The sequence below is a fragment of the Aethalodelphis obliquidens genome, unplaced genomic scaffold, assembly GCF_003676395.1.
Source record: "Aethalodelphis obliquidens isolate GAN/ISIS:26980383/991018 unplaced genomic scaffold, ASM367639v1 scaffold7, whole genome shotgun sequence".
NCBI lineage: Eukaryota > Metazoa > Chordata > Mammalia > Artiodactyla > Delphinidae > Aethalodelphis > Aethalodelphis obliquidens.
Window position 1 is genome coordinate 34,916,332 of NW_020837951.1, and position 10,383 is coordinate 34,926,714.

General features: G+C 39.7%; 1 protein-coding gene across 1 annotated transcript in view; it reads right to left on the reverse strand.

Moving 5' to 3' along the window:
* The window catches only part of FRMPD1 (FERM and PDZ domain containing 1), a 95,890-nt gene extending 90,021 nt beyond the window's left edge, over positions 1 to 5,869 (reverse strand). The window contains exon 1 of the mRNA XM_027105474.1: positions 5,774 to 5,869. The gene's annotated coding sequence lies outside the window, so the exon portion shown is untranslated. The remainder of the gene's footprint in view (positions 1 to 5,773) is intronic.
* Positions 5,870 to 10,383: the final 4,514 nt, after the last annotated feature.

Genomic DNA, 10,383 nt, shown 5'->3' on the forward strand with positions numbered 1-10,383 from the left:
GATCAGTCTCCCAGTACTTTCCAAACCTTACATGATCACCTGTCACAGTCATTCTCTCAAAGATGACCTATTTTTCCTTTTGGGGGAGGGTGAAGGGTGGAGGTGTGGAAGACACATCTTTCTTCTGGATTGCTTCCTTAGCTCTCATATAAGCCTTGCCTGCTTAATTTCTTTTCCTGTTCCTAATTACATTCTCTGCTCCTTGATAAAACTGGTATTCTAATCTATTGCTAATGCAATAGACTTAATGACTTGGTTGGAAACAGAGGAAAAGGATGGGATATTTGCATAGGGTTGGGAATGGTTATCACAATTAAAAAATATATATTCGAGATCTTTATGTCTCCTCTCAGATGTTTTTATCTCATTCCTTACCTGATAAATCTTTCAGTGTTCTGAGGGACCGCTTTGAAACTATATGAGTGGCTTTAGCATCTTTTACTCTTTCCTTTTTATCTCTTTTTAAAATTCTCTTTTTTCCGCTAGTTCAGCCTTTGAAAGATCAGCTCCTAAGAAGAAAGCATGCCCTTGAGGTTGTGGCCAGTGTCTGGCATGGCCCTACTCTGGTCTTGCCAACTATGTCTGCTCCAATTCCCAGAGGCTTGATCCTGCTCTGAATCTACTGGATGACTGCAACTTCACACCACCGCTCTGCTCCCCATGGCCCCAGAAGCAGATGCCACCATCTCTCCATCACCATTTTATTCATCTCCTTTACCTTTTCATTGCACTTTACCGTTTGCAAAGCACTAGACAGAGCAATCGTCTCATTTTATTCTCTCAATAGCTCCTTGAGTTATGGAAGACAAACATTATGACCCTCGTTTTACAGACAAAGAAACTAAGACAAGCTCAGAGAAGTCAAATGATTTGCATGAGGTCATAGAGCTGGTGGTAAATGGGATCCAAGTTCAGGTTTATCTGGGTAATACAGCTCTATCCTATGGGGAAAAATGATGACTGCAACAGAATTTTGATACGGAAAAATTTCCTAAATGATCTTAGGATGACTATCCAAGGGGATTCTCTAAAGATGGGGGCTTGCACCTAGAGGTGACACTGTTTCTCTCACTCAGCTCTCTGTAGAAGTGACTCAAACTGTGAGACACACAGTGAATAGAGAGGGTAGGATGCTAGGGCCTACAGCTGGCGCCTAAAGGAAACCTCACACATCCTGGGGAGACCGAGCCAGTGCAGGACTGGTGAAGGATGGTGTCTCTGCCACACTGTTTAAAATTGCAGGGAGGACCAAGGCCCAGGAACCTGGGAAGTACCTGCTTCACTAGTGAGCCTGCCACAAAGGCTTTCAATTCTGAAGCTACCTGAGGGGCCCAGCTGGCCCCAACTGAATGGGACCCCTTAGCAGGTGAGGAGGAACTGTCCCTGCCCACTTCCTGCACATAACCCTGAGTGAAGGCCCCGATTCCACTGGGGCTCACCTCCCTAGAAGGGAATGCCACAGGTGGGCCAAACTACCCCTCCCAGGGCCACTACTAGCTTGTACAGCATCTTAATGTAGATTAGAAAAAGGCATCCCCTTCAGCTGCTCTTGTGCAAATGAGGAAGTAATGTTTCCTTCTTTCAGGCAGATGTAGCTCCACAGCAGGGTAAACAGCTCAGCAAGTAGATTTTAGCTCTTAATATTCTCTCAATCAGGTACCCTTGTGTGGCAAACAACTTACACATTGACGCACAGCAGCCCAACCCTTTCCCATTCACACCGGGAGTGTCTGAAGATCCTAGAAGCCTCTCCCACCGTCACCTCAGCCTGAGGGACCCAGCTGACCAGCTTTGTTCACCATTAGGTCACTGGAGAAAAGGCATCTTTCTTTCCTTTCACAATTGCTCAGCTGTTGCTATCCAAGAGGCCACAAGAGCCTGACTTGCCCAGGTGCTGGTATGAGTAGCCAAAGCAGATCAGAGATCAGTTAAGGGGCTCAGTTGCTTAAAGGAGAAAGACCAAGCTAGATAACTAAAAGAGAGGACTCATGTTCAGACAGATTTAAAATAAGAAAAAGTAAGCTTTGAAAATAAGAGTTTTAAGGAGATTCAAGTAGAGATTGGGGGAAAAGTGATAACAATGAGGGGAAATGGTTTTTGGAAGTAAAAAAAAAAATTTCTAAATTTAAACATTTCAATTGTGGAAGCAAAGAATAGAATGAACACCACCAAAAATTGATTTAATGGTCTGAAAGATGAAAAAGGAGAACAATCCCACAGTACCAATCCAAAAATACAAAGAAACAGAAATTATGAGGGAAAAATTTTTTTAAAAAACCATGGATGAAGTATCTAGGAGATATGCAAATAATAGGAGTACCAAATGGAGGAAAAATAAGAAGAGAGCAATGCAACAACCAAAGAAATAATAGGAGAATTTTATAGACTTTCAGAAAATTGAATTTTCAGTTAGAAAAAACTCATTAAATGCTACAGAGTAGTAATTTAAAAGTATACATCTAGGAATTCCAGTTCTGGACAAGATGCAGGACATACATTTCTCCCTATTCCTCCTGAATCCCTAGACATAACATATAAAACAAAGGTAAGAAAACTCTGAATGATGGAGAAAGCAGACCAGTTAGGGACCTCAGGACTCAATGAACAACATGACCATGAATTCCCTAGATTTTCTTTTTGCCTCCTATACATCCCAGACTGGGCACTAGAGAAGCCCACAGCTAAGAAATGCCAATAGGTACAGAAAAAAACAGCCTCAAGAAAAGTCTGATCTCCATTGTCAAAGGAATGTGAAAGAGCAGCCTAATAAGACAGAAGCCTTTGTGATAAAACCAACCCTATTCCAGACAAACACCCCAGAAAAAAATGACACAAAACACTCCTACTCTCCTACCCCTGGTCAGTAGAGGCTAAAAGGGGAACTTAGACTTTCACTGCTGCCCATGAGGTAATGAGGCAGTGTTCCCTTTCCCCACCAGTACAGTGTCAATTGAGGCTTGCTAAAATAGAAGGTGCAAATAAGATCCAGAATCCATAACATGATACCTAAAATGTCCAGGATACAGCTTTTAGAAATCACTCATCATACCAAGAACCAGAAAAATCACACCTTGAATGAGAAAGAGACAATCAACAGATGCCAAAATGGAGAAACTACAAATTTTGGAATTATCTGACAATGCTTTTAAAGCAGCCACAATAAAAATGCTTAAACAAGCACTTATTGATTCTCCTGAAACAAATGAAACTATAGAAACTATCAGCAAAGAAATAGAAGTTATAAAAAATAACCAAAATAGATATTTCATAACTGGAAAATGCAATAAAAGGAGTGAAAATCTCACTGGACAGGCTCAATAGTAGAGTGGAGATAACAGAGGATAAAAGTCAGTGAACTTAGGACAGATTAATAGAATTTAACCAGTCTGAACAACAGAGTGAAAACAGACTGGGGGAAAAAGTTGAAGAACAAAGTTAAGCTAAAATTCATATCATCAGAGTCCCAGAAGGAGAGGAGAGAGAGAGAGAAGGGGAGAGAGGGACTGAAAAAGTAGTTGAAGAAACAATCTCTGAGGATCCCCCAAATTTGGCAAAAGGCATAAGCCTAGATTGAAGAAGCTGCACAAACTCCAGAAGGGAGAAGCTCAGAGAAAACTAAAGAAATCCACAGACTTAAGTCCTAACATTTCAATAATTATAGCCATCATAATTATACTTCTAAAACCTAAAGACAAAACAGAGTCTTGATAGCAGAGAGAAATGACACATGACTTAGAGGGGAACACCAATTCAAATGACAACAGAATTCTCATGTGAAATCATGGAGGTCAGAAGGAAGCGGTGCGATGTTTTTCAAGTGCTGAATGAAAACTGATGTCAACTCAGAATTCTATATTCAGTAAAAATATCCTTCAGGAATGAAGGTGAAAAACTAATATAATTTGTGACCAATAGACCTACCCTAAAAGGATGACTACAGGAAATTCTTCACACAGAAAGGAAATGATAAAAGAAGGAAACTTGGAATATCAACAGTGAAGAAAGAATAACAGAAAAGGTAAAAATATTGGGTAATATAATAGATTATTACTTTCCTCTTAAGTTTTTTTGTTTTTTTTTTTTTGTTTTTTTTTGCGGTACATGGGCCTCTCACTGTTGAGGCCTCTCCTGTTGTGGAGCACAGGCTCCGGACGCGCAGGCCCGGGGCAATGGCTCATGGGCGCAGCTGCTCCGCGGCATGTGGGATCTTCCCGGACCAGGGCACGAACCCGTGTCCCCTGCATCGGCAGGCGGACTCTCAACCACTGCGCCACCAGGGAAGCCCTCCTCTTAAGTTTTTAGATTTATGTTTGGTGGGAGCAAAAATTATAATATTGTCATAAGTTCTTGGTGTATATAGAGGTCATATTTAAGACAATTATATTTAAAAGGAGAGAGAGTAAATAAAGGGACCTAAATGCACGTTTTACTTGAAGTGGTAAAATGTCAGCACCAGTAGACTGTGACAGATTGTGTATGTATAGTTTAATACTTGACCAACAACTAAAAAACTATACAAAGAGATATACTCAAAAACACCACTGATAAATCAAAATGGAATTCTTAAACATGCCCAGGTAATCCACAGGGAGGCAGAAAAAAGAAAAGAGAAGTGGAAAGTGGGGAACAAACAGAAAATAAGTAATAAAATGTCAGACTTAAGTCTTAACATTTCAATAATTACATTAGAAGTAAGTAGTCTAAATACACCATTTAAAAGACAAAGATTGACAGAATGGATTTTGCCATGTCCTGGTAAATTTTCTGAACTCCAAGAATAAAGTATAAATGTCATAAGCTTCTAGACAATGTAAATAGTTTACTTGGGACAGAAAGAGAGCTCTCCAAAATTATTTTGTTGACCCTAGTCCTTGTTAAGATTTATTGAGACCTAATATTTGTTGGTCATAAGCAGTTTATGTTATCTCATGTTAACATAATTCTATGAGGTATATATTATTAGTAACTTTATTTTATAGATGAGAAAACTAAGGCTAACTTTCCCAAGGTCACTTAATTAGTATGTGTGGCAGAGCTTAGATTCTAACCCAAGGAGTCTAATGAAAGAAACTAAAGAATAAGTACAAGTTAGCTCCCTGGGGAGAAGAGAGAAGATAGACCTCATAGGCAGAGAGAACAGCCTATACGAAGGTTCTGAGGATGGGAAGGAAAACCTATTATGTGCAAGGTGTTTTAAATACAATATTAGGGCTTCCCTGGTGGCTCAGTGGTTGAGAATCTGCCTGCCAATGCAGGGGACACGGGTTCGAGCCCTGGTCTAGGAAGATCCCACATGCCGCAGAGCAGCTGGGCCCGTGAGCCACAACTACTGAGCCTGCGCGTCTGGAGCCTGTGCTCTGCAACAAGAGAGGCTGCGATAGTGAGAGGCCCATGCACTGTGATGAAGAGTGACCCCTGCTTGCCACAACTAGAGAAAGCCCTCGCACAGAAATGAAGACCCAACACAGCCATAAATAAATAAATAAATAAATTTAAATATAATATTAATAATCACAAAACTCCAATAAGCAGATATTAGGGTGTCTGTTATGCAGATGAAGAGACTCAGCAAGGTTAAGTAACTTGCTCAAAATCCAGCTAGTAGGCAATGAAGCCAAAATTTAAATCTGGGTCAGCCACCATCCCCTATTCGGTCAACAAACTGGAAAGGCTCTTGGAACATACCTCCCATGGTGATTGGCTTTGTCACCCCAATAGTTACACTGTAGTAACCCAGCAGTTAAAACCTTAAAGAAAAAAGAGTCTGTCCTACCTTTCTGGGTGATTTTGTTCAAAGCTGCTCTGGGTCTGAGTATCTTCATCTATAAGAGAGAGAATCGGGCTACATCAGTGTTTGTCTAACTTTGGCGGAGGGGAGACAGTGGAATCCTTCATTCAGTGCAAATCCTATTAAACGGAGCCCAATGTGGAAGACAGGTAAAGGCAGAGCAAACCTGATTGAAGGGGCAGTGCTAGCCTGGACACTCTTCAGTTAAAACACTCCTACAAACCTAACTTCTGGAAATGGTGCATGGAGAGGCTCCAGGCACAGGGGAAAGTCTTGGAGGCATTCTCTTCCATCTTTAGTGTAGGCTAGGGAGAGAGATGGATGACCTAGATTTTCCTAAAAACAAGGCTTTATTCATGTTTTGTAACTATGTACTGTGTACTGCAACATTGTGTTTCAGTCTGTTTTGAATCACAGGGATGTTCTGGGAAGGATGTGTGTTAGAGGCTTGAATTCCCAATTCTGTCTCTTGCTAGCTTTGTGACCTTGAACAACTAATGTAACCTTTCAGTTTTCTCATCATAAGGAGGAGATAATACTGACCTTGAAGAGTGTTGTGAAGACTAAATTAAATAATAAGGAAGGACAAAGTATGTAGCATATGATTAGGGGTGTTGTAGACATTCAATAAAATGCAGCTATTATGCACATTGAAACTCCCAGATCCTGATACTTTAAGTCTGCTGTGGAGCATGGATCTGTGTTTTTTCTTTTTTCCTTTTATATGAAAAAATTTTGATATGAAAAGAGGTATACTTTTTGCAAAGGAATACTGGAGGTAACAAATTTAAGGTGGTGAATTATGAAAAACTGTACTTGTTAATGACACTGAAGATATGTGTATTTTCATAAGCTGGACCCTGAGTAATGACTGTTACACATGCTAATTAGCTTGAAACCAAACAGCAAGAACATTCACAAAATAATCCATTATTAAAAAATACATTTTTTTAAGTAAAAGATGACTTTATGAGCCTAGAATTGACAGACAAGGATAACCTGACTTTACAGACTTTGTCTTATGCATCATCATGTAGTTGGGGGCATGGCCTGACCTCCCAGAGCCTAGGAGATCTAGGAGTGTGTTTTACTAGAGTCTAAAGTCATGGCAGGTTTCCTATAATGGACCATGAATTCCTGCTATTTCCCATGGAGCTTAATGGGAGAACATTTCAGAGCATATGGTACTTTGTCAACTGATACTAATGTGTCCATTAGTGCGGCTCCAGAGGGAATTTCAGTTTATGCCCAGAGAATGAACACTTGGGGAACAGAAATATCTACTTATAGCCCCTGCCTTCCCCACAACTCTGTCCTCTGTTCAGCCTCCCCCTCTTCTTTCAGTCCTACCAGAAAAAGATGTTTAATAGTGGTGTGCTACTAGTGGTATCTGCAGTATCCACACTTGAACCATAATCCCTTAAGGCACACCATCTTGATGTCCTTCAGAGCCCTCATGTAGACAAATTCTCATTTGACCCTCACAGTACTCCTCTGAGCTATGTATTGTTATCCCATTTCACAAACAAGGAAAACAGAAGTTCACAACAGTTAAACTATTTGCCTGGAGGTCAGAGGTAAGTGGCAGAGCTAAAGCTTAGTCCACTGTAATAGCCCAACCCCATGCTGGATGTGCAGAGGTATCAACTTGGCCTGACTGGATCCTACGAATTGCTCACCTGAATCATACATGGCCCAAATTAAGTATATGCAAATTTATTCATTTATTCAAATAACATTGACTGGGAGCTTTTGGGTAAAGCACTGTGCTAGATAAGGGGGAGTATTGTACTGGCAAGTGCAAGGGCTTTGGAATCATTCAGCACAAGGACATCCTGGCCCTAGTAGGTGCTCATTAAGTGCTAGTTATTATTAGTGAGAGACATTTTGGAGCATAGAGAGATGCATCAGATGTGGTCCTGACCTTCAAAAGGCTCTAAAGTTTAAATAAATTCTATGACCATCTGAAAAAATTAAAAAACTGAATCCCTTACTTGCTATATCTTACACTTTATTCCTAAATAAAAGCCAAATGAATCAAATATTTAATTGGTGAAACCATAAAAGTACTAGATGAAAATATGGGAAAGGTTGCAAGCATTAAACAGAAGATGAATAGATATTATTACATAAAAATAAAAAATCCCACATGGAGGGGAACACACTATAAACATATTCAAAAAATAAATGAAAAACTAGGGGGACTTCCCTGGTGGTCCTGTGGTTAAGAATCCATCTTGCAATGCAGGGGACACCGGTTGAATCCCTGGTTAGGGAAGGAACTAAGATCCCACATGCCCTGCAACTAAGCCCACACACCTCAACTGGAGAGAAGCCTGCCTACCGCAACAAAGAGCCCTTGCGCCACTGTGAAAGATCCTGCATGCTGCAACTAAGACACAACACAGCCAAAAATAAAAGAAAAACATTTAAAAAAGAAAAACTAGGAAAAATATTTGCAATACGTGTGCCAAACAAGAGGATAATATCCTTATTATATATCAAGTTTCTAAAAATCAATAATAAAATACCAACAACCCAGTGGAAAAATAGGCAAAAGATAGGAATAGATAATTTATGGTAAAACAATTATAAATGGCTCTAACATCGATAGAAATTCTCAGTCTCACTTGTGAGAGAAATTCAAATAAAGATAACATTGAGATGTCGTGTGTTACCTATCATAATATCAAAGATCAAAATGTTCATAATACACTGTGTTGTTGAAATGTGAAGAAACAAACTCTTATACTTTATTGGTGGAAGTATAAATTGTTACAATCTCTGTGAAGAGCAATCTGGCAATATCTATGAAAATTTTTAAAATGTGCATTTTAAACAACCTAAATGTCCATCGTTAAAGGACAGGTGAGTTATGATACATCCATTTAATGGAATGCCGTGTAACCATAAAAAAAAAAAAGAAAGCTCTTTCGTACTACTGACTGAGAACGGTTTTCATGATATATTGTTAATTTTTCAAAATGCAAAGCACAGAATCATGAATATAACATGGTACCATATGTATATGAAAAAGGAAGGAAATGTTTAAGAATAGATATGAAACTGATAACACTGGTTGACTCAGGGAATAGAACTAGAAGGCTGAGGACAGAAATGAAAGTTAAACTTTTCACATATACCCTTTGAATCTTATGAATTTTGAACTGTGTAAAGGTGTTAAATATTTTTAAGTTTTGTTTGTTTTCCTTTTTTCTTTGTTTTTGTTTTTTTTTTGGTTGCACCGGTTCTTATTTGCAGCAGGTGGGCTCCTTAGTTGTGGTTTGCCTGCTCCTTAGTTGTGGCATGTGAACTCTTAGTTGCGGCATGCATGTGGGATCTAGTTCCCTGACCAGGGATCAAACCCAGGCCCCCTGCACTGGGAGCTCAGAGTCTTAACCACTGCACCACCAGGGAAGTCCCAATATTTTAAAGTTTTAACGCTGAAAAAAAATCTTTTAACTCAGGAATTCAATTCTAGGAACTAATTCTATAGATGTATTTACACGTGTTCCGTATGTACAAAGATATTCACTGAAGTATATTATATAATGGCCAAAGATTGGAGACATCCTAAATGTTTGCTAATAGAGGAGGGCTTAATAAATTATAGTACAGTCACACAAAGAGTTGCATGCATTCATTAAAAAGAATTAAAAAAAAACTTGGTAGCACTATGTGGGCTGATAGAGAATAATCTTAAACAGTTTTGAATGAAAAAAGACTATGTCGAATAGTCTGTATTATCTGCTTATGGTATGCTTGCATATGCATAGACTATTTATGGAAGAATATACAAGAAATTGCTAATCTTGGTTGACAGGGAGGGGGACTGAGTGGCTGAAGGACAGATATGGGAAGACAATTTTCTTTTCACTGTATATCCCTTCGTAGCTTATGAATATTTTACCATATGGCAAATAAGACTCAATCATCAAAAAATGTTTAAGCACATTATGTTCAAAAATAGGGGAGTGTCTGCAGGACTTCCCTGGTGGCACAGTGGTTAAGAATCCGCCTGCCAATGCAGGGGACATGGGTTCGAGCCCTGGTCTGGGAAGACTCCACATGCCACGGAGCAACTAAGCCCATGCACCACAACTACTGAGCCTGCGCTCTACAGCCTGCATGCTACAACTACTGAAGCCCACGCACCACAACGAAGAGCAGCCCCCGCTTGCCGCAACTAGAGAAAGCCCACGTGCAGCAGCGAAGACCCAATACAGCCAAAAATAAATAAATAAATAAAATTAAATTAAAAATTAAAAAAAAAATAGGGGAGTGTCTGTATTGAGTTGAATCTTGCCTCCCTGTGGGTTCTGCTTGTTGATTCAGATTCTATCATTAGAAACATATGTAAACCAACTTTAACCCCTCTCCTACTAGACTCTCTTGAGATAGCTGGACACTCTGAGTCTTCACTTCCCCGGCCAAGCACCCAAACTGTTTGTTCTACGAGAGGTCCTTCCTCATCCTACTCTCCATCTTTGGACTCTCTCAAGTCCTAGGGTTTCTTGGAAAGAGCATTACCCAAAACCAAGCACAGCTCTTCATGCAATGTAGTGGGCTGCTAATTTTGTAGGTAACAAAATGGA